General features: G+C 41.6%; 1 long non-coding RNA gene across 1 annotated transcript in view; it reads right to left on the bottom strand.

Moving 5' to 3' along the window:
* Positions 1-13,099: 13,099 nt before the first annotated feature.
* LOC310710678 overlaps positions 13,100-25,759 on the bottom strand; it is a 29,625-nt gene continuing 16,965 nt past the window's right edge. Inside the window, exons 2-3 of the long non-coding RNA XR_014528181.1 lie at positions 23,531-23,600; positions 13,100-13,158 (exon numbers count right to left, since the gene is read on the bottom strand). This is a non-coding gene — a long non-coding RNA (uncharacterized lncRNA). The remainder of the gene's footprint in view (positions 13,159-23,530; positions 23,601-25,759) is intronic.

Raw genomic sequence — 25,759 nt, 5'->3', positions numbered from 1 at the left:
CATATTGTAGCTTGACATTGAGATTTTCAAAAAACTCCATCCATGCTTAGGCTTTTTAAAACAGTGCATCTGAATAGCTGCTGAACACAGGGATGTATTTTACTGAGACCCATAGCTCACCTGAGCTCACAGTCCTTCCACATAAAATTCCATTCCTGGGTACTCCCAAGCTTTCTTCATTACAGCAGAATGGGAGTCAGAAATGGTTGCTGATCTACCAAAAGTCACCCAAAGATCTACCAGCAGATAGGAGCACATCCTTCAGGGCAGGACAGGCTGGGTTGCAGCCGGAAGGCTTGGTGCCTTGCAGATCCTAGTTCTAGTTTGTTTATTAGCTCCAAGAGTCTAGACTTCTGCATTTCTAAACACCTCTGGGCCGAGCAGGTTTTCCGATTGTTCAATGCAATCTGATTGTGATCATCTCTGCTATTTCCAGCCTAATGCTGAACTGTGTGCAGACACAAACGGGCTGGAGCCACCTCCAAAGTAAATGAAGGGCCACCCAAGTGATAATCAAGTTAGCATGTTGACATGCAGTCAGAAGAAATCATTGGGGGTTGGGAAATTGGTGGCCTGCGCTGCATTTAAACACAAAGATGTCTGATGACTCATGCTTAGTTATTAATGCGAACCCAGAGATAAGGTATTTGACAAGAACACACGGTTGTGTGCACAGAAACGAAGAATGTTATTTAATACCAGGAATATCAGATGGGCCTTTTAAAAGGCTCGCTGAAATCATTCAAGGGTGGGAATTGAATGCCGGCTGCATTATCACTGACAAGGAGTCAAACAATGAAGCATTGTAGGCATGCTGTACAGCAAAGGTTAGTGTGTGAGGAAGACATCAGTTAAAGTCGGCTGAGTTAAATCTTTTCCACCGTGGCCGGCTCTGTTCAGCACAATCTGATTTTAAAACATTCATGTAGAAAAAAATAATAATGTGATATTCATGCGGGAGAACGAAGCAAGTTACAAAGAGCAGTAAATGACATCTAAGTTGAGGCACATCCATATGGCAGGTTAGAAAGCTGTGGTTAGTCTGGAAGAGGGTCCAGGGAACACCTTTCTTTCTACAAACAGCTTAGACACAGAACAGTTTTAGAATGCACTGGTCCTCCCAGAAAATGAAGGCAGACTTGCAAAGGTTGACTTCAAGGAACAGTGCCTGAAATACATCAGGGTTGATAGTGAAGTTCTCCTAAGCCAGGGATGGACATATATTTTGGGGGCTCATAAAAGCCCACAGCCAACAGATGGTAAGCTTTTAAAGCCTGCAAGCTTCTCCTCCCACAGAACAAAATCTCAGTGTAGGCCTCCACAATCGACAAATCTCAATGTAGGCCTCCACAAATCTCAATGTAGGCTTCCACAAATCTCAATGTAGGCTTCCACAGTCCACAAATCTCAATGTAGGCCTCCACAATTCACAAACCGGCTGGGCAGTGGGAGAGCCAGCATCATATTTAGAAGAATAGAATTATAGAGCTGGAAGGCACACCAAGGGTCAAGTCCAAGCTCCTGCCATGGAGGAACCACAGGTGAATGGTGGGGAAAGAGAGACTGATCAAACTCTTGCTAATCCACTATATGTGATGGACCTGAGGAAATGCACACATGCTTTCAGCATGGTGGGTCACAAGATGTGTGCTGGCTTTTTACAGTTAATAAAGTTAAAGCTATGGTTTTCCCAGTAGTGATGTATGGAAGTGAGAGCTGGACCATAAAGAAGGCTGATCGCTGAAGAATTGATGCTTTTGAATTATGGTGCTGGAGGAGACTCTTGAGTCCCGTGGACTGCAAGAAGATCAAACCTATCCATTCTAAGGAAATCAGCCCTGAGTGCTCACTGGAAGGACAGATCCTGAAGCTGAGACTCCAATACTTTGGCCACCTCATGAGAAGAGAAGACTCCCTGGAAAAGACCCTGATGCTGGGAAAGATGGAGGGCACAAGGAGAAGGGGACGACAGAGGATGAGATGGTTGGATAGTGTTCTCGAAGCTACCAGCATGAGTTTGACTAAACTGTGGGAGGCAGTGGAAGACAGAAGTGCCTGGTGTGCTCTGGTCCATGGGGTCACGAAGAGTCAGACACGACTAAACGACTAAACAACATCAACAACAATGGCTGATTTGCCATTAGCAAATATCCACCACCCTAAGAATCTAAAGTGGGACATTTATGTACATTGGTTATTACTGGTGCTTCTTTTGGTTAAAAAATGAGGTATTAGTACTCGTATATTGATAAAAGTGTTTTGGGTGCCAGTACAAAGTGTCTGCCAAGGGCAGCAAAAAAAGAGAGAGGTGTTGGCACTCCGTATTGGTGAGTACTATCACACACAAAAAAGCTTCCATTATATTGATATGCTTCAGAAATTTTGGGGAGACTGTGGACTGAACAATACTTGCCTGAAAACAGCCACGGCTGCATTTGATTTTTGGAATACATATATCACAAGGCTTGGCTGCTCAGATTGTTGTGTAATCAACCCCAAACCTATTACGTAGTTTTCCCCTCTTCCAGTTGTAACTTTGGAATGGCACAGTAGGGCGTGATGACAGATTTATTTTTTTTTTTTTTTTATAATATTTTTTATTAGTTTTACAAAGCATTTTATAACAAACAAACACAAAAAAGAAAACAAACAAACAAACAAGTATAGTTTCATAATGTCTTTTCATAAACTCCTTTCCTCGGACTTCCCCATACCTCCCCTTTCTGCATCCTCGTGTCCAAATTTTATAGCAACTTATAAATATTTTTTTCAGCTCTAATTCGTCATAGTCCTTTCTTATTCTAATCTTATATTACTGCAACCCTTTCTCTCTGTAGAATCTCGACATTCTAAACCTCCTCAAGTTTATAGTAGTCCTTAAGATAGATCTTAAATTTCTTCCAATCTTCTTCCGCAGTCTCCTTTCCCTGGTCCCGAATTCTGCTCGTCATTTCCGCCAATGACATATAGTCAATCACTTTCATCTGCCATTCTTCCACGGTGGGTAGGTCTTGTGTCTTCCAATACTTTGCGATCAGTATTCTTGCTGCTGTTGTTGCATACATAAAGAAAGTTCTATCCTTTTTTTGCACCAATTGGCCGACAATGCCCAAGAGAAAGGCCTCTGGTTTCTTAAGAAAGGTATATTTAAATACCTTTTTCATTTCATTATATATCATCTCCCAGAAAACCTTAATCTTCGGGCATGTCCACCAAAGATGATAAAAAGTACCTTCAATTTCCTTGCATTTCCAACATTTATTGTCAGGCAAGTGGTAAATTTTTGCTAGCTTGACTGGGGTCATGTACCACCTATATACCATTTTCATCACATTTTCCTTTAAGGCACTACATGCCGTAAATTTAATTCCGGTGTTCCACAACCTTTCCCAGTCAGCAGACATAATGTTATGGCCGATGTCCTGTGCCCACTTAATCATAGCTGATTTAACTATTTCATCTTGTGTATTCCATTTCAACAGCAAGTTATACATTCTTGACAAATTCTTAGTATTGGGTTCTAGCAATTCTGTCTCAAGTTTTGATTTTTCCACCTGGAAGCCAATTTTCCTGTCTTGTTTAAAAACCTCCGTTATTTGATAATAGTGGAGCCAATCTTGTACTTTGGGTTTTAGTTTTTCATGGCTCTTTAATTCGTGATGACAGATTTAATGCATTCTTGTCCTCCATCTGCTCCCCAGTATGTCAGTGATTCAGACATTCCAGTTCCAGCACGGCTCTCTATGCGCATGCATTAGTAGAGGTTCTCCTGACCCAAAGTCAGAGATTTTCCCTGCTGGAAAGCATCCACATTGTTTTCAGTGACACATTGAAACAGTCAGACTTCATGAGCTGATATCAACTTAGTTGGGAAATCCTCAGAATTAAGTTCCAAACTACGATACAGAAATGATGGGTGTGCAGCAAACTTGCACTCGGGACGTGATGTCAGGTTTAAATTTAACCAATCTTACTTTGCTAGTTGGAGAGGGATCATCGTTTCCCGGAATATTAGTTAGGGATGCCAGTGAAGTTCTCTGTACTCTGAAGATCGCTTCAAAGGAGATGGATGTTTTATGAGCCCACTCAACGCTTAGCCAGCTCAGATTATCCAAACCCCTGTTTCTCACCTACCCAGCCCCCTCAGTAATCATTGTTCATGTACTATGATATTGTAGTTGAGGTGCATAAGGTCAGCTTGTATTCAGTTGAGCTTACTCCCAGGTTAGTGTGTACATGGCTTGATTCCTAAGGAATTATTTTAGGTCTGCAGCTGCTGTGAGGGGACTGTGGAAAGGAAAGTCATCGGATTTCATTTTCAAAATGATTTCTTTATTTCTTGTTCAGGTAAAATAGTAAGGTAAAGCATAGTTACTATTTTTCCTAAGTGCTTAGTAAAAAAAACTCATCAACCCATTCCCACTTTCCAGTTTTCTGCTACAACAGCAAAAGCAGTAAAAATGTTGTTTTATTTTATTATTAATAAATTCATTGTTTTAAAATTATTTGATTTTATACCCCTCTTGGATAAAATAACTTCGTGCCTGAATTTAAGTTTTGCCACTTCCTCACGGGAGAACCAAGGCTACAATCCTGTACCCACTTACCTTAGAGTAAGACCTATTGATCTCAAATATGTGTGCTTCTGAGTGGCTACTGTTATGTATAGAACTTTACTGTAATTTAATTATGCAGTGAATTCTTAATGCGTGTCTAGAATTCAACTCCTGTACAGCAGGAGACTTGCCTAAGCCTCTGTGTAACGTTTTCACATTTTACATTTATTGTGCATTTGCATTGTTTCTGTATTTGCAGAAAGTAACTTGCGAAGAGTACCTGATCTTAAGTGAAACCACCACAGGAAAGATGCAACCTGGTTGCTGGGATGAAAGGAAGGGCAAACTCAGGGCTGACTCTAGATTTTTGTGGGCACTTGGGAAACAAACTATTAGTAGACTCTCTTTGGTACTGTCCCTTGCTGGTCGAGATTCTGAATCAAAGTGTGGATGAAGGGTGGTATATAAATTTAATAAATAATGACGATGCTGAAGCTGAAGAAGGTGAGACAAACTTTTCTGGGGGTCAGAAAAGGTCAGTTTTGAAAAGTCAAGACCCCAAGGGTGGAAAAGCAGGTAGCTCCAGTCATGTTGGGTTCAAGAATGAAATAGGTTAAGATGCCAGACTGAAGGAACCAAATTAAATGAAGAAAGAATTCAGTGCATAGCTGTCAACCGTCCCTTGTTTGGCGGGAAACTCCCTTATCCCAGCACCATGTCCCGCTGCTGTCCCTTATTGATGATGTCCCTTAAATTTCCCGGGTTTCATGCTCACCTAGCTCGGGAGGAAAGCAGCGGCTCGGGGTCCTCCACCACGAGAAAGAGCGTGTGCACGAGCTGCCGCATGTCCGTCTCTCTCTTTTCCCCCTCAGGGGCGGGTCGTGAGGAGACAGGTGGTGGCAGGCGGGCAGGCAGCCCCTCTCTTGCAAGACTTCCGCCGCACTGCCAGGGGAAGCCAGAGGTCGCAGTGGCTGAGGAGGTGGCCTGAGGGAGGAGGAAGAGGAGGGGACGGGGAGGTACGCAGAAGGGCGGCACTTCAGCGGCCGCTGCCGCGCCGCAACCGCCTCATGCCAGCCTCGCGGGCGGCGTGGCCGAGAGTCTCTCTCCCTCCCCCCTCTCTCGGGCGGGGAAGGGCCGATGGAACTCCTTGCGCCAAGACGACGGCAGCCCCGATGTGCTGCTTAGCATACCCTCCAACCAGTGCAGCATCTTAATGTAGTGATTTCCCCCTCTGCATCGCTTTCATAACTCTATATTTATAAATCCATCCATAGTTCAAATTTTTACTACAAGTTTTCTGTCAATCCTATCAATGTATGTAACTCTTTACAATAGCTTTTCAACTAAATTATAAACTTTCCCCATTCTTTATTAAAGAGGTCCTCTTCCTGGTTTCTAATTCTGCCTGTAAGCTTTGCCATCTTGACGTCGTTCATCAGTTTTCTCTGCCACTCTTCTTTGGTCGGAGGATCATGTAGTCTAACCCCCTGCAAAACACAGTCAGTCGCAGCAAAAGCAGCATGGCTCCATCACTGCCAGATTTCTGTATAAGCTAAGCAAAATCCCTTATTTTGGCTGCTGATCCCTTATTTTCGAGGCTGCTGGTCCCTTATTTTCAAATCTGTAAGTTGACAGCTACGATTCAGTGTTTGGAGTAACATGAATTTTGCCATTTGTACACTATGCTGGTTTCTGCATATACTCACCTCCCTCTCTATCCTCTATTCAGACAAGCAAGAGACATTATCAAAGCTTAAGGACACGTTCTAGCCAGGCAAAAACACTTGGGGTGCAAAGCAGAGACAGTGAGGGGTGTGGCCAAAGGAAAGTTTCAAGAGGCACGTTTGGCTCACGATCTTGAGGTTGCCCACCTCTGCCCTACAGGCAGTTTGAGCATGTGTAGGCCTGGCCTTTTTGCCTCCTGCTGCCCTCAAGCAATGAGTTCCACCCCCAGACAGGCTGGGTGCTTCAAAGGGAGAGACTGGTTTTCTAAGCACACACTCTGTTTTTCTGTATAATGGCAACGCATGCTCTCCCAAAACAAATCTCCTAGAGAAGGCTATTTTCTTTTAAACTTCATGCCAAAACATGTTGCAACAGGTCACATTTGGGAAGAACATGACAAACTGTTACTGGAAATAGTCTAATATATATCCTGCAAATGAAATATTCAGGATTTACGCTCTTGACTATTAACGTGAAATGAAATGTGTGATGGGGAAAGTACAGGGATGGTTTGACATTTTTTGAACATGTCATTTAGTCAGGTTCTTCACTTTCCTCTACAGTGTGAGTATTGATGGCTAAGAGGAAAAGAAAAAACTGAGATTCTTTGTGCACGTCTGTCTGTTTAATATTTAATTTTTCAAGAGCCACATGCTCCCCATCTGGAAGGAAATGTCTTTCTAGAGTCTTTTCTGAGTCTGACTAGTTCCAAAAACCAGTGGAAGCTTTAGATTTGATTTTCTTCAAACAGCGGCCATCTACAAACTGCTTTTGAAACTTAGGGAGGTTTGAAACACAATATTGGAATATGACAGGGGAATATGGGGTTCACTGGAAATAAAAAATAGCTTTGAAATCAACTAGACTAGTGCAGCTCCTTTGTATGAGACTCGTGACACAATCTGTTTGCTCTGAAGAAAGTCCCATGCCTATGCCTATTCATTTTTACACAGAAGTGAGGTCCAGGACTTTCTCCTGATTATGTACAGTGGTGCCTCGCAAGACAAAAAGAATCCGTTCTGTGATTCTCTTCGTCTAGCGGTTTTTTTGTCTTGCGAAGCAAGCCCATTGACGGATTAGCGGATTAGCGCTATTAGCGGCTTTTAGCGGCTTATCTTCTGATCGGATCAGCTGATAAGCGGCTTAGCGGCTTAGAAAAAGGGGGGGAGGAAAAAAACCCAGCAGGAACTCGCAAGACATTGTCGTCTTGCGAAGCAAGCCCATAGGAGATTCGTTTTGCGAAGCACCTCCAAAACGGAAAACTCTTTCATCTAGCGAGTTTTCCGTCTTGCGAGGCATTCGTCTTGCGGGGCACCACTGTATCTGTATATAGTTGCAGTCTTAGATAAAATCTATATACATTTAAAACAGTACCATACCACTTGGGATTCTCCCAAAGAATCTAGGAACTGTAGTTTCTTAAGGGGGCTAAGATAATGTTAGGAGACCCCAATTCTCCTCAAAGTCACAATTCTCAGAGTTCCTTGGGAAGAGGGATTGATTCTTTAAACCACTCTAAGATCTGTAACTCTGGGAGAGGAATAGGGAATGCAGCATGCTGATGCACTCAGGGCCGTCTTGCCCATAGGTGCTAGGGGTGCGGGGCACCTGGGCGCCAGGCTCTCAGGAGTGTCAGGCTGAGAGTCTGGGTCCTGAGAGGTGAGTCCAGGGAAGAGCCCGTCCGTTGGTCGGAGCGCCACAGCAGGCTCTTCTGCTGCAGGCGGCTCTGCGCCGCGAGTTCGGGGGCGACCGAGCCAGTGAAATGCTGAGGCAGCCAGCTGGCTCCCCCCCCATGCGCCTGGGACTGGGCAACTGGGGGGGGGGAATCAGGCGGATCTTTGCACTCCGGCACCGTATAGGCTTAAGACAGCCCTGGATTCACTGGCAATGCTCCTGTGGGCTGCACATTTATAAAAGAACAATTTATTTTAAATGGTGGCAGCTGTTTTCTGAGTTGCAGTGCTGTCTGTCACTGCTGAGCTGCACAGTGATGACCTGTGCTGTTAACTGTTTTTTCACATCCTAATTTTATTATCCGGTCGCTTTTAAAGCATTTTGTATTATTCATTTGCATTCGTTGACCTGTTTTAAATACAGTGGTACCTTGGGTTATATACGCTTCAGGTTACAGACTCCGCTAACCCAGAAATATTGCTTCAGGTTAAGAACTTTGCTTCAGGATGAGAACAGAAATCGGGCTCTGGCGGCGTGGCAGCAGCAGGAGGCCCCATTAGCTAAAGTGGTGCTTCAGGTTAAGAGAAGTTTCAGGTTAAGAACGGACCTCCGGAACGAATTAAGTTCTTAACCCGAGGTACCACTGTAGTTATTATCAGGTTGCATGCTTGTCTTCATTTTGGAAAATGGTAGAAGAGCTGGGTAAATTAGATCTGTATGAGTGAGAAAGGACCCTATGCATGAACACAAGACTCAGCCTTCCCACCAGGAGCCCCAATTGGCCCATGGTCTTGGTCACATGGAGGAACCCTCGAAGTGTACAGCTGTATGTTCATAGGACCCTTTCTCAATATCACCAAGCATTTAGCCACTAGGGGGCACATCAGTATCAGGGGTGGGGCCAGTGGATGTGATCCTGCTCCCATTCACACATTCACTATACCTGAAGGAGCTTCTCCACCCTCATTGGTCTGCCCGGACACTGAGGTCCAGCTCCGAGGGCCTTCTGGAGGTTACCTCACTGTGAGAAGTGAGGTTACAGGGAACCAGGCAGAAGGCCTTCTCAGTGGTGGCACCTGCTCTGTGGAATGCCCTCCCATCAGATGTCAAGGAAATAAACAACTATCTGACTTTTAGAAGACATCTGAAGGCAGCCCTGTTTAGGGAAGTTTGTAACATTGGATGTTTTACTCTGTTTTAATATTCTGTTGGGAGCTGCCCAGAGTGGCTGGGGAAACCCAGCCAGATGGATGGGGTATAAACAAACAAACAAACAAACAAACAAACAAACAATAGAAGGTGCCAGATAGGCAGGTTTTTTTTTTCAGCTGGAGCTCACTGGTGCTCACCTCTCAGGTGGGCACCATTGCCATTCTAAGAGAACAAGGTTTGACCCCTTTCTAGCAGTGCTAGGGACCCAACCCAGTCTAGACCTGATATGGGCGTTATAATGCTGACATTGTGACAGAAGCTGGAGTAGAGAGCCTGTGTTCATTTTAAAAGAGATAACAAATATCAATACCTGGGCACTGTAGGTCCCCAAATCGGTAACACAGCATGTGCAAATTTTCAGTTCCAAAAGCCTTACATTCTAAATGTTGCGGTAAATTATCCAGTCATCCCCAAAAAATCCTTGACATGTTCTCTTATCCATCACACCAGTTTTATATGGCCATGTTGCCCTGACATCAATGGAATGCACCCTTCCTCACATCTGTATTTGAGTGAGATCAGCCTCATGCTACGAATGAGTGGGACAGGGTGATACATTCAGATTGCAAAAGTAAATGTAATTGTTTCAGGATGCCTCTGTCAGTCGTAACAAGGCACTTCATTTGTCTTGCTAATAGTGGTAGGAAGTAAGAGAGATTTTTCTCCCATTTCACCATTGGTGCTTTCTGCAACATGTCAATAATGAAGTAGTAGGTGAAAAGAAAAGGTCACCATGCACAAAAATTTTTGAAACCCACAATTTCCCCCCCCACTTGAAAATGGGCGGGATATTTTAAATAATATCCAGTAATAGAGTGTATTCATCATTTTTGTATTTTCCCTTTAATGTCTCACCAGTTCCCATATTTCCTTGGCAAAGCATTCCAGTGTAACTATGGAATGCTGACATTTTCCTAAATGAATAGTTAAGATGTTTTGCATAGCATGGCAACAAGTCACAAACTTATGATAAAGTGGGGGGATGGGGAGGTCCATGGTTGAAATCAATGCAATATGTAAGTACTGCCAGATGTGTGTGTGTGTTTGTGTAAAAGCAAGTCCAACATCATTTTATGTGTGCGAGGTAGCGTCTAATAGTTAAAAATGGTCGAAGGCAAGGAACTAGCACTTTAGAAAACTAGCATAAATATGAAGCATCCTTCTTATTGGGTCATTTGTACCTGCCCTTCTTCCAAGAAGCTGAAAGTGGAGATTACAGTGTAATCCTTTACATGTATTTTTTCAGATGTAAGCATCGCTTCATTTAATGAGACTTATTTCCAGGTGAGTGTGCAAGCACACTATCCTGAGGGTAAATCCCATTGAACCCAATGGCACTTGAACTCAATGGGGCTTACTCCTGATTAGCTATGCATAGTATCACACTGTTAGCCTCATAACAACATTATCAAATTGGTTAGGTTGAAAGGTACTGAAAAGTCTTGGGACATGATAAGACTAACACATTTATTATGGCATAAGCTTTAATGGACTACAGTCCACTTTGTCAGATACATGAAGTGTCCCAAGTTACATGGTCATTCCAGTGGTGGGTAGAGTCAGAGGCAAAATGTTAGTGGGGCTTAAAGATGGAAAACCTGTCAGTTTCAGTTCTCTTAATTTCTCTTTTTTTCTTGTCTTACATTCAGTTCTCCACATTTTCCAGCAATTTGCTTTTTTTTTTAATCCTTATGAAAATTCATCAGCATCTTAGTGCAAATTTCTCCTAATAGACACAGTTTTGAGTAATGTACACATTTCCCCAAGCAATTTCCCCTAACATAATGCATTTGTGTGTGTTATTTTCACTAATATATTGATGCATACTTTCCCCTGATACTTTTTTTTTTTTTTGTAAACAAGGCTTGGTTGGGGAACTGCATTGCGAAATTTGGAGCAGTGCAAATTTCAAAGAATGGCCGTGTTCCAGTTCTCATACTGTTTTGAAAGTGTGGATTTGATAAATTCGCCTTTAAATTCAAACTGAAGCATATTTCTGCTCCATCTCTAGTGAGACCAGAGGCAAAAGTGGGCAGAGTATGGCTGTGGCTTTGTACAACAGGCTGCATTCCAGTCAGGGAAAAGAAAGAGGCCTCTAGACACGAACCTCTCCTGTCAGATAAGCAGGAGGCATGATTACAGTTTCAACCTGGCACAACTCCCGAGGAGGGTGTGAAACAGGACCAGGCAGGGGTGTTGCCCGGGGTGAGTCCAAAGGGTTAGACAGATGGGGCTAGAGGGCTGAATTCTGCCCCTGGGTCTAGACTTAAGGTGCCATAACTTCCTTTGTTGGTTTTGTTTCAACAGATAACACAAGGGCCCCATTTTTTAGCTTGTACTGAGTGTCCTTCCAGGTTGCTTCTTTGTAAATGGTATGCATGTGTCTCAAATGATACTTCTGTCCAGCTGGATTTAGGTAAACTCACTTATCTGGTAAGCTATCCAGTGGTATTATATGTTGGGAGTTAAGAAACAATTGAAAAGTTACTTGCTAATAAAACGATGGTAATTCCAGTGGCGTAGCGTGGGGGGTGCAGGGGGTGCTGGCTGCACCGGGCGCAACATCTGGGGGTTAGGGGGCGCAAATCCATGGGTTAGGGGGCGCAAATTACTTGCCTTGCCCCGGGTGCTGACAACCCACGCTGCGCCACTGGGTAATTTCTGCCACCCTTTTTACAGCAGAACCAAGAAACCTCAAAAATGTGAAACATGGAATCGATCATTTTTACGTTGCATGATACAGCAATTTATTGAATCGTAAACTTGTTTTCTTTTAAAGATTTGATGGCTTATGGACTTGACAAAATTACTGACTCACTGAGACGTGGGGGGAGCCTGCTTGCAACAAGAAGCAAGTGTTCCCTGACATTTTAAAGCTTTGATGTATTTATTTGGATTTTTAGCAGTGGGTGTGAAATGTGTTTGCTGTCCTTGAAAACACATGGATTCGAGAACTCGTGCCATGTGTTATGCCTTAATTCCTAAATTAGAGACGGTGCTCAATGGTATTTGAAAGCTAATGCTCCTGTCCTCTCAGATGACAGCCCTTTCCATTAACCATGGAGATGTTTGTTTTTCTTAGAGAGAAAACAGTGGCAGCATGCACAAGCTGAAACCTCCCATTGCAACAGCACTCTCCTCCGCAGCTGGTGTTCAGGGTCATGTTGCCTCTGGGAGTGGAGGCCAGGGATAATGGGAGGTCAGAGATAAGGGGCTGTGTAGTCCAACAACATGTATAGGACACAACACTGGCTACCCCAGACTTAGATTAACTAATATTTTCTCCCGTTCATCCCTGATGATTGTTCATGCTGGCTGAAGCTGGTGGGATTTGGAATCTTAACACCAGCAGGAAGGTGTTGCCTTCGCCTGAATTAAATAGACTAGGCCCAGTGATTGATGCAACTTGGGGAGGGGGGATACTAGATGCTTTTATTACAAGAGAAATGTTTTATATTGCTGAAGAGAGGCTTTATTGATGTCATTAAGAGTAATAACATTGTATGCTTTGCTTATTGCTTGGGAACCTGAATAATTCCAGAAGCCTTTTCTAATAAGATGCCTTTTCTAATAGCTTGTCCTTGGAGTTCTTATTTATAAAGAGGTCCTGAAGACCAAGGAAGAGAGAGGTCCCAACATTAAAGGAGGTAAATAGAAGGAATTAGAAGAAAAAAGAGAATGAATGGCACCTTTGGGGCAGATTCATACCATACCTTTAAAAGTGTGTCCAACACATTTTCCCCACAGAGAGCTAAACTTCCCAGCACCCTTAAGAAACTCCAGTTCCCAGGATTCTTGGGAGGGCAGTCCTGAGCTTCCTTTCATGGATGCCTCTGCTGGATCGATTCCCATTCCATGACTGGAAGAGCATCCAAAAAGAATGTTCCTTATATTTATTTATGCAACATTCTAGGCGTTTCCGCTTGCACCACGTCTCTATCCTGACTTGACATCGACCACAGATGAATGATAAATTTAATGGTCTGTCCTCCTAATGGAAAGTGTACCCAGAAAAGAAAACACAAGAGTTAGACAAATATGAATAACATCACACAAACAGGACCTTCTCTTCACATGAAAATCACTTAGCACAAGCGATGCAGGAACAAATGCCTCAGCCTCAGCGAGCTGGAATTTCCTTCATAGTGGACATACCGTGCTCAAAATCCGGATGATGGCCTGGTCATGTTTTTCTACTTAAAAAGAAGCCTGCCCTATGTGCTTGTGATTGAAATGCCCTCGCTTTAAGGTAAACCGGCCGAAGTGTCAAATATATTTTTGACCTGAAATTTTTCATTCTGACTCTTTTTGAAATAATGGCTTCATTTCTTGTTATGGTTCTGCCTGCAGAATCTGTTTTCTTAAGAAGTAAATTCCAGGGTGAGCATTGGGACTCAAAGATAATTGTCTCGCTCCACGTTAAAGAGAAAGAAAGTGTATCTTCATTTAACGGCAACACAACAGTGAATAGTGGAAACATGCAGAATGAGCCACATAATAATTATTAGCTCCTTGAGACTATGATATATCTTGAAGTTGTATATATTTTGAAATTAGGAAAGGAGCTCCTCAGAGAAGGAGATGTGGGCTTTGGTGCCGGTGGTTCTGCATGGCGTGGAGTGGATCCATCTTCTCAGGGCTGCTGTTGGATAACTCTGCTTCTGTGGACTTCTGGCCCGGGCCCATGAAGATCTTCTAATTTCAACTTATCACAGTTTATCATTTCATCTGAACCACAGATGAGGTTGGTTCTAACTATGGTTTATTGAAACAAGCCAGAGTCAAAATTCATTTGGAAGCATTCTTTTCTATTTTCAACTAATTGCTCATCGTTTCCTCCAGTCTCCTCACAACTGTGTCAGAGGAAGGGGGGGGGAGAGTTAACACGTGAGCCTGAGACTTGTTCATGTAGCACTAAATTATGTTTCAGTCTAAACACAACCAATGCATCTATGAAATGGAGTCTCTGTGTGGGTTTGGCTTACTGAATAGCTCCCCCCCCAATAAATAAATAAATGAATAAATGAATAAATGAATAAATGAATAAATGAATAAATGAATAAATGAATAAATGAATAAATGAATAAATAAATAAATAAAGTTTGTATTTGTTTTTAAAATGTTTTGAAATGTGGCGAGCTTTTACATAACTCAGGTGAAGAATTTCACTTACTGCTGCAATTTCTTGTATGAGAACAGCAAGGTACCTGATGTAAATACAAACCTTGCAGTGCAAGTCCAAAACATTTAGACTCAACAAAGTCTCTTTCTCTCTTAAGAAAGGTCTTTTCCAATGTCAATTTACATAATGCGAAAATCTGGCCTCTAAGTTAATACTGTCCAGTTTCTAAAAAGCAAAGTCTCATTAGGAATATATGATGCCAGCATTTTTTTCTGAATAGTTTTTGAATAAGCAGTACCTTGGGTCAAGTACTTAATTCATTCCGGAGATCCGTACTTAACCTGAAACTGTTCTTAACCTGAAGCACCACTTTAGGTAATGGGGCCTCCTGCTGCTGCCGTGCCGCTGGAGCACGGTTTCTGTTCTCATCCTGAAGCAAAGTTCTTAAGCTGAAGCACTATTTCTGGGTTAGCGGTGTCTGTAACCTGAAGCGTATGTAACCTGAAGCATATGTAACCCGAGGTACCACTGTAAAGACCTGGTAAAGTTGAGGTGAAAAAAATGTAGTGCCTGGAAAGTGTACTGAAGTTCAATCAATCCATTTTCTTGCTAGAAATGTATTTTCAGCAGGAGATATTAAAATAAGCACCATAAAAAACAGCCCATTGCTATTGGAGAATAACATTCCTAGAACTGGTACATCACAAGGCTAATTTGTGGTACTTTACTGGAAAAGACATACTTGCTTTCTTGCCCTTTTCCATAATTTGATAATTCGAATGGTCATAAAAGTTCAAAAGAGTGATATATTTTGCACAGTGTATGAAAGCATCTAGGTCCATTGCTTTTAACAATTGCTCTTAAATTTAGACAGGGGTTTCCCAACATTTTCAGGCTAAGGGGTCCAGCTGCAGTATTTTGCACCAGCTGGAGCCTCCAGACTAGGCACAAGGATAGGCCCAGAGAGAGCACATTGAAATAATCAAGTCTTGAGGTTACCAATGCACGAATCACTATCCCTGTTCAATAACAGCCTTAGTTGATGTACCATCTGTAGCTGGTAAAAGGCACTCCTAGGCCCTGAGGCTACATGAGCCTCCAGTGAAAAAGATGGATTCAGGAGCACCCCCAAACTCTGAACCTGTTCTTCCAGAGAGAGGGCAACCCTATCCAGAACACACAACTGGCCAGTCTCCTGGACACAGGAACCACCAACCCACAGACGTCTTCCCAGGATTCTAGCATAGCTTATTGGCCTTCATCAACTCCACCACTGCGCCCAGACAATCATCCAGATCATGCACTGCATGTCCTGACTCAGAAATTATAGGGAGGTTGTGCTGCATATCATCAGTATACTGTTGAGACTTTGCCCCAAAACTCTGAATGATCACACCCAGCCACCAAGAAGCAGAAGCAGATACAAATTCCCCCAGTCACTCTGGACGGCTCCCAACAAAATATTCAGTCCCCAAACTGCATCTGAACCCAGCTTTAAATGGAACTAGATAACCATATAGTCTGTATCCTCCAAAAATTCCACATAATTATTGATCAATCTGTGCCTGCCCTCAATGTCACTGGGTTACTCTCCCAGTCTGCTGCCCCAACTCTCCTACCTAGTTTCCCACTGACAAAGAAGATGCAATTGCACCTTGTTTTATCTTAATGGTAAGTTGAGCCCCCAACAACTACTATAAACTTTTGAATGAAAAGAGAAGTGTAGCTTGTTGTAAGCATACAGTAGTTTCATTCATCTGAAGTTGTTTGAGCTGGAGCAGAGAGCTGGAGCAAATATAATTATAACCATAACACGTTGTTTTACATTGCCAGGAAGGTTTTCCATAGAATCATAGAATTCAGGAGCCCTATGGAAATAAATGGGGTCTGCTTGGTTCCCATTCACTTCAATGGGGCTTGTGCAGGAGAACCAACGAGTGAATTGTGCCCATGGCTGTTGTGTTTATTTCTTAAATATGTTAGGACACTGACTTGGACATATTTTGACTAATAGAAATGAAGGATTCAAACATTATACCTATATCTCTTGTTCAAAAATTACATCACATATTAAAGCTCACTGCTAAAACAAAACATAACAATCCATATTTGGGTGAAGCCAAACCTACTATAAATTAAATTTACAAAAATTCTTTCAGTATAATTTATTGCCCTAGGACTGGGGAACAAAGCCAGTGACTTATCATGTCACATGTATTGCAGAATGAAAACAAGGATTCTATGAACCAAGACCAGAAAATTGAGTTAGGGCCCATTAGATATTGCAAATTCTATTTCCATTGCTTTCTTGCCATGAGAACAATTCACATGATATCAATTTAATTATCTCTTTTTTATTTTTTAGGCAAAGAACTTGAAAAAGGTTCGGCAGAAAAAGGTTCCTGATGTAGAACTTCACTCACCCCATTTTCCTTGGTGGGGTATGGGGTGCAATTTTATGGTTCACCCCAGGTGCCAACATGTCTTGGACCGGTCCTGTATGCTGCATTAATAAACTATTTCATCCCAGTTTCATCCATGCATAAAATTAATAATAGTAATAAAATATAATCTGTTAACAGGGTAGGTTTATGACTGAGAAGCAGAATAGTGGCAGAAGCTTGGCAGGCATAAATGGCAGGCGTTGATAAAACAGTGTTTGCTGTTGTTTTTCAGCTCTAGGGAAAAGTCTCTTAATTTTGCCTCAGCTTTTTAGAATTCTGTTTCAGCGTGGGTTTTAGCTGGTCAGGCTGTTTCCCCCCCTAGAAATGTTGTTCATTTTATCTTAGCGTTTTCTATGTCTACATTGGAAGCTGCTCTGAGAACTTGTGCTGAAAGGTGGGGAACTTAAATGCCTAAACCAATTAGCCCTCTCACTTTATCTGCTTGTGAGTAAGACAGAAGGGCTGGTGCATGCCGTGCATCATTTGGGCAAAAAGGTATTTTAAAAACTCTGAATATTTAGGCCAAAAAGTGTGGGTCTGTCACAGACCTCCCTACTTTGCCACCTTAAATCTGTCCATTTTGAAAAGCTGGAGTTGTACAGTGGTACCTCTAGTTAAGAACTTAATTCGTTCCGGAGGTATGTTCTTAACCTGAAGCTGTTCTTAACTAGAGGCCTGCTTTCGCTAATGAAGCCTCTTGCTCCCAGTGTGCTGCCAGCACACAATTTCTGTTCTCATCCTGGGGCAAAGTTCTCAACTCGAGGTAACTCTTCTGGGTTAGCAGAGTTTGTAACGAGAAGCGTTTGTAACCTGAGGCATTTGTAACTCGTACCACTGTACCACACATCTCCTTGAAGTTTGTATGTTGGGACTCTGGCCAAGAGTGGACTGTGTGTGATGTGTGTTGTTCTGTCAGTTGCATTCACTTAGACGATATTCTTCATATTAATGGTATGAGAGGGACATCTGCCCATGACAGCACCCTTTACAAACTGTCCATTTGTAAAGTTACGTGCATTTCTAGAGATGAACCCCGCCTTTGTATCTCAGAAGCAAATCCAGCGGTTCTGCTTAATTCACTTCACGCTCAGAAAATGAGCTTGCCACCGACTTACCCCCCATGTCTTTGATGCCAAACGGCTTGAGAGAAGAAGAAGGATGCTGGCATTTTTAAAGCACCTTTTTTTTGGTCAGATTCTCTTAGTAAGAAGCAGCTGGATTTTGCCAGACTTCTTCATGGCTTTCATGGATGAAAACCATAGATTTAACAGCAACCAGACATCACACTTCATTTAGATGGCCCAACTGTGTGTTTTTCCCCAAGCCTCCTGATCCAAAATGCATCAAGACATTTACAGTTTCTCCTCCATGCTGACCTTTTGGATTTTGTAAATAACAGGGGCTGTAATTTGCCTATGTCTTTTTTAAAAAATCCCTCTCTATTTCTCAACAGTTTGCGGGTTCCATTCTCATAGGATTCCATCATCGACTTCAATATCACAGAAAACATTATGTCAGCCTGCCACAATATCAGTGAGTATCAGCCAGATCGTTGACGCATAATTTGGCCTATGTGGTAGCAGAGTGTTTCAAGAAACTCTCTATGGGATAAAGAGTAAATTATAATAAGTCTTTCTGCTTCTGCATGGCAGCCCTCATTCTTCTATGGCCAAACCTCCAAGTTAACCTCATTTGGAAGACTCTGCTATAATATGCTCATGATCTCTGATCTGGATTTGCTCATATCCTCACTCTAATGCAAGATGAGTAGCTGACGAAAGACACTTGGCAAAGGAGATGTCCAGTCATAATTATTTTCCTTACACGTGCATAATCCCATATCTGACTATAATCCACCTTCCTGCTACTTAATTCTGAATGTCATAGCGTCTCAGATATTTATCCTCTTCAGGGCTCTCTTCCGAACACTTTCTGTATTGACTAAGGTTACGGCAAAGATCAATGGGATTACAGTACAGGAAGCGGGTTCCAATTAAATGGTCGGAAAGACCTCCCCCATTTTAAGGCTATTTAGGTAGTAGAATAAATTGCCTTTGGATGTTTTGTCTAACCTGGAGATTTAACAGAAAAGGCTGAATTAGCCTATGGATGGGGCATTAAAAACGGCACAGCAAAGACACTTGACTAATATGAATTGGCAGGGAATTCCAGAGAGTATTGTATGGACATTTATCATTTAAAAGATGCCAAATATGGGTGCATTCAGACACAGGGAATATTGCTTTAGTTTTCTTTATTATAATGTTAGTGCTTCTGTCCTGGTTTCTAACACTCATTTCATGCTGCAGTGCATGTTGCATTATGGAGCTGTGGCTTTTATACCAATATACTGTCACTTCTGCTTCTTGGGAGAAAAGCAATGACAAACCTAGACAGCACCTTAAAAAGCAGAGACATCACCTTGCCGACAAAGGTCCGTATACTTAACGCTATGGTTTTCCCAGTTGTGATGTATGGAAGTGAGAGCTGCACCATAAAGAAGGCTGATGGCCGAAGAATTGATGCTTTTGAATTATGGTGTTGGAGGAGACTCTTGAGAGTCCCATGGACTGCAAGAAGATCAAACCTATCCATTCTTAAGGAAATCAGCCCTGAGGGCTCACTGGAAGGACAGATCCTGAAGCTGAGGCTCCAATACTTTGGCCACCTCATGAGAAGAGAAGACTCCCTGGAAAAGACCCTGAAGTTGGGAAAGATTGATGCTGGGAAAGATGGAAGGCACAAGGAGAAGGGGACGACAGAGGATGAGATGGTTGGACAGTGTTCTCGAAGCTACCAGCATGAGTTTGACCAAACTGCGGGAGGCAGTGGAAGACAGAAGTGCCTGGCATGCTCTGGTTCATGGGGTCACGAAGAATTGGACATGACTAAACGATTAAAAACAACCAGTCACTTAGCACTAAATTTTACTGACATCAGTGGCCACGGTGTGACACAACAATAAACATAATTGGAGAATATCACTACTCCCCACATTTTCCCTCACATGGGTGCTTTCATTTCCCCGTGGTTCACTCATGAAAATGGGAGGAAAGAACTGTTTGCCAATGTACTGCCCCAAATTCTGTCACTTTACTCTCACAATTTTGGGGGTTAATGGGGTTCCAAATGGATTTTTTTTTAATGGAAGCAATTAACACAGAAATGTGCACTAAACATCCACTAGATCCCACTAGATTTTTGGAAGTGGCTTTTACATTGTGTGAATGCTTACATGTAATGTGGAAATTAACAGAGGGGTATGTTGGTGGCACTGTGGGTTAAACCACAGAGCCTAGGACTTGCCGATCAGAAGGTCGGCAGTTCGAATCCCCACGATGGGGTGAGCTCCCTTTGCTCTGTCCCTGCTCTTGTCAACCTAGCAGTTCGAAATCACGTCAAAGTGCAAGTAGACAATAGGTACCGCTCTGGCAGGAAGGTAAATGGCGTTTCCGTGTGCTGCTCTGGTTCGCCAGAAGTGGCTTAGTCATGCTGGCCACATGACCAGGAAGCTATACGCTGGCTCCCTTGGCCAGTAAAGCGAGATGAGCGCCGCAACCCCAGAGTCGGCCACGACTGGACCTAATGGTCAGGGGTCCCTTTACCCTTTACCTATGTTGGGGAAACAAAATAAATGGCCATGTGAATGAAGCCTATATGACCAACATGCAAGTAGAAATCTAGCAGGCTGATACAGGCAAGACTATGAACACTGAAAACACTGAACAGTAAAAAAAAAAGTCTTTATCCTCATTGTTGAAAGTAGCAGACATTAAAATTAATGTACCATCTCATTTGCCTTTCAATTTCAGTAACTTTCAGCAGTGGTCATTCTGTAAAAGGGGTATATGTGGATAAGACACATTGTTCCCAGGAAAGAATTTTGGATAATTAAGTTTTATGAAATAGAGATTCTAGTCTTTAAGCTCTTTCCCTGGCTATTTTGAGCAAATAATCAAATTATACAAGAACAGATTAACCCACTGAAAAGGGCAGACTAAGGCAACAATTTACTTATACAGAATGCAATAAATGAATGACAAGTATAAACTTATTACACATAGTAAATTCCCAGGAAAACCTTATGCTTATTTCTGGGGAATCTAAAGTTTATGGACTTGGTTTTTCTATTTAGAAATGAGTGATTCAACTGGTTTAACATCATAAAATCATATCAACAAAAATTCCCCAGAGTCCAAACCAGTGACTATGCTTGGGAACTATCTGAGCATCTACTATTATAAATCACTAAGGAAGTTTGGTCTGGTAAATATTCCAGCCTATTTTCAGAGAAAGGCGAAACATCAAAGGTTCAGCCTTTTATATTCTAATTATTTGAGGATGCAGATCAATTTATAGATGGCATTGGCTGATAAACTATGTCCCTCTGGCAGCCTTTATTTTCATAAAGACTTTGAATCATCTTCTACTCCTGCATTTACTTGCCTAGACTTAGAATTGCTTAGGTGGGCCTATAGCTTTCAGTCATGGAGGCAGGATTTAGCTAGTAGTTTAAGGATTAGCAATCTGGATTGCCTCTCAGCAAACTCCAATACTGTCCTTTCTGCCATGATTGACACACAGAGCATCAGTAAAGTGGCACCAGTTGTTCCTACACAGTTGTGGGCATATGGAGCTTGTTCATTGGCCTCATCAGATTGCAGCTAGCTCCGCTTAACACAAAGAGAGATAACCGGCTTATTTGATCCAGTTGGGTCAGTATGAAAAAAAGAACTGGAAAGTGTTTCTGCAACAAAAAGTGAGGTGGGGGGGGGAGTAATTTTTATGTTATGGAAATTGAGATTGCAATGTTATGTAGGAATTCCACACATGGTATTTTTCTTTTTAAAACATTGTGAAATTTCCCACAGCTCTTTTGTATTGATATTATACAGCTTTGTTAATGAACTGCCAATGACGGTGTTAAGTTGCTAAACTTGGGTAGAAACAGGAGAAGGAGCTAACACTGAAGTGAAATCTCCAACTGAGGAAAAACACCACTGTAAATTCTACAAAACCACATGCATTTTGTCCTTTCTTTGATAGCAATAGAACTGCATAGGCCTTCAAAAAGAAGGCAAATGAGGCATTTATCCATGTTTTGCATGAGGAAGAGAGTTGGCAGTTCTTTATTTTCTACATGCTAAATAACAATGGGCACAGTGAGAGATGGATGAACTTCTCAGTTTCAACCTCTTACTGGTTCTCATTTTTCCTGTCTTAAGTTCAGTTATCTACATTTCCACATCATTTTGCATTTAGAAAAAAAACCCTCATGAAAATTAATCAGCATTTAGTATGAATTTCTTCTACTATACACATTTTTCTATCCAATTTTGCCTAATATACATGTTTCCAAACCAAGTTTCCATATTTTGCATGTTGTTCTCTAACTCACACATTCATGTTGCCTTAGTAAATACAATTCTGTATACATTAGTTGCCTGAAGAACTGCATTGAAAAATTTGAAAAAAGTGCAAACCATGAAGAATCACTATGTTTTAGTTCACATATCATTTAAGAAAGTATGAATTAGGAAGGTTCACCTTTAAATGTGAACTGAAATAAATTTCTTCTCTATTCTTGGCACAACCCCATTGTCATGAAAGACCTCTTCCTTGCACTGGTATTTGTGCAAATAACCTTCCAGTGTTTTTACTGCACCTGGCATATGATAGCAGCAGCCACAGAAACAAGACTAACATTGACAAAAATAACCTCATGAATTTGGGGAAAAAACATCAAAGAGCTGTTGTAAAGTCATTCATAAACCACAAAACACTAAGTCGGAAGGAAAATGAGGAAAACAAGCAGAATAATGCACCATTAGGCACTTGATACAAACTTTCACAAAGGTAATGTCTGCCACACATTATGTGAAATCATGTGGTTAGCGTTGTTTTTGACTGTAAGTGTTGCAATGAAGTACTGCCTAACTGACCAAACTATCACATCATTGTGGTCACAGTGCGAGGGTGCCCTTTCAGAAAAGTGCTTGCAGAGTAGATAGCTGTAGATTGTTCATGACCCAAGAAAGATGCTGTAGGAAAAGCCAAGCAAACAATACCAGAGTCAATGGGGAATCTGTACTGAACTCCCGCCTTAATTTTATAACATTAAATTAAGTCTCTCTTCATTGCTTGACAAAACCATGTTACTGGTGCATTGTGTTTCAGAGAGCCCATTCGGATGCAGTTTCTTTTGCCAACAAGTTTAATGTCTCACTTAAGGCTGAATTTAGCAACATACAGGGTTGTGTAGAAAGTGCGGTTGATGGTACATCTACTTTCAGTGGCTGTGGCAAGATTTTCCACATCTTTCTCCAATTTAAGCCACAACTCAGTAGAGGCAATCTGCATCCAGAAACAGATTTCAAAATATATTTGCCTACCTGGGCAAAAGGTAGGTGGGTGAGGAAGAGACTTGTAAGAAGCAACCAGGGGCTTTGGTCCCATCAGAAAATGGTTGGCCACATTCTGCACAAGCTGAAATTTTCCTTGGTTGCACAGTTAAAAGCACGACGTGCAAAAAGACATTGCAGGGTATCACCGGAGAATGGTCCATTACCTCCTAGAAATTCAGGTTTGTGTCAAGCCATTTTGGAGTTATTTTTTTCACCTATTGATTTACAGACATATGCTTCTCCTTACTTAGCAAGTCCCCTAAGTAAAATGAAGAAACTACTGTTTTGTTTTTGTGTGGTCCCATTTCACTTCCAAACTGATTGTCACTCAGTTGGCTGTTGGACGGAACATTGATTCAGACTTACTTACATTCTCCCAAATGTGAAGCCTACCTTGTCTATAGTTATCAGCGTTCTCTCCGGTATGAACTTGAATGGCATTTTGTTGATGGTGAGTCAGTGTCTGAAATATGAGGCACATATTCAAATCAGCTACTAGAATTTATTAAAAAGAAAATTGCCCAAGTAGGCTGTAGCCAAATACCTAATGATTAACAATTAATATAGCACATGATCCTTTTTTGGCAGAAAACATATCCCTTGGATTTCCTAAGAAATGCCTAAATGCGGCTATGGTTGCCACAGCTAAATGCTGGCAATCTTGTCTTTGCCTCAAAACATGGGAGGAGTGCCAGATGGCTTGCTTGCTTTCTATTTTGAAGCTTCAGCATTCACAACCTTTGTATTACATGTCTGTGTAAAGAAAATGTTCTGTAACCTTCAAGCAAATATTTATAACTGAAAATTCAAGAAAGGGCAGTGTCCCTTAAGATGGTAAAGCTATTATTTGAAAATGAAAACTCTTTAATGAATATTTACCACACACAAATTGCTTTAGCATTCTTTGGCGTTGATCACCTTCCTTTTTTTAAAGGGATGATCTTATTTGAATGTCAAAACAACTTGAAGACAAGGGAACAGGACGTCCCACGAAGAATACTGAAGCTCAGCAATCGTGATCGCGATCCCTTTGTGTTGACTTTAGCCTTTTGCATTGAATGTAATGAAGGATAGTTTGAAATAGTTGAACGACTGGGAGCCCAAATAATTACCTGTTATGCAGATAATCTGCAATGGCACTTTAGACAAATGTTAAGTTGCTCCGGCACTCCAGGTGAGGATCTGAATCTCATATTCGGTACATTTTCAGAAGCCTGAATACCAAGAAACTTGAGCACCTAAATATCAGGGAATAATAATAATAATAATAATAATAATAATAATAATAATAATAATAATAATAATTTATTATTTATACCCCGCCCATCTGGCTGGGTTTCCCCAGCCACTCTGGGCGGCTTCCGACAGAACACCAGAATACAATAACCTATTAAACATTAAAAGCTTCCCTAAACGGGGCTGCCTTCAGATGTCTTCTAAAAGTCTGGTAGCTGTTTTTCTCTTTGACATCTGGTGGGAGGGCCTTCCACAAGGCGGGTGCCACTACCGAGAAGGCCATCTGCCTGGTTCCCTGTAACTTGGCTTCTCGCAGCGAGGGAACCGCCAGAAGGACCTCGGCACTGGACTTCATGCTTTTTCCAGCATGTTTTCATCTCAGTTATTCAGATCAGTGAATAAGACTCTGCCTTTCTGTCCCTTCCTTGTGGAGTTGCACCTACAATTACAACAGCACAACATCACTTTAGAGTTTGGAAAGAATCATTAACACACTTTCATTTCAGCAGAAGTATTTGATTGGTTCTGATGGTTTGTTCTGATGGCTTATGTTTCTTTGAGGATTTCTTGACACTTCATTTTGATCTGACAGAGCAAACACATTAATATCATTCAGGCATTCTGAAATAAACATTTCCTTTCATAAGAATTTACTGATGTAATAGGTACCACATAGCTACGATAATAAATTTAAACTGTCAAATATATTTATGTGTGCTTTGGGTCTCCCTTTCCTGCCTATATCAGAGATGAAATTCCTATGAACTTTAGCAGTAGAGACATCCATCGTTTTTGACATTTGTGTGGCTGTCTTACAGATATAAATACTTCTTTGCTTGTAGCTAAGGCCAGCTAATGTTATATTTTAACAAAAACAGTTGAAAGTATAAAATTATTCATCAAGTGTTGCTTTTATTATTGCAACAGTCGGAAGATATAATGGCCTAGTGCCATTATTAACAACATCCACTGGAAGTCGTTCATAATGGCACTTGCTTTGTTTAATGATTTTCCTTAAACATCCCTAAACAAGAAGTCTGAGTGACACTTCCAATTCTGAAAAAAATGTATGTTCTGAAATTATTGTCAGCATTTAACTCACACCACATTTTGCATTGTTATTATGACCAGAGTTACTGCTGGACAGTGTAACGTTTAGAATAAAATAAACAGAGCCCTTCTACATAGTACATTTCTTTGAACAACTATGATTGAAAATTGTGAATGTATTTTCTATCCACAAATATACTTCAGGCTAGTTCATCCTGAACGTCATCTTTTCAATGTTAAATATTAATATTAAACTCAAACTTGGACCTAAAAGGTACCATGGAATCTAGGATAGGCAAGTGGTACTTCAGAAATGGATGCCATTGTTCCGCCCTC

The sequence above is a fragment of the Podarcis liolepis genome (genome assembly GCF_965112155.1).
Source record: "Podarcis liolepis genome assembly, chromosome: 1".
In the NCBI taxonomy this organism is placed as follows: domain Eukaryota; kingdom Metazoa; phylum Chordata; class Lepidosauria; order Squamata; family Lacertidae; genus Podarcis; species Podarcis liolepis.
This window is presented reverse-complemented; position numbering and strand designations above follow the sequence as displayed.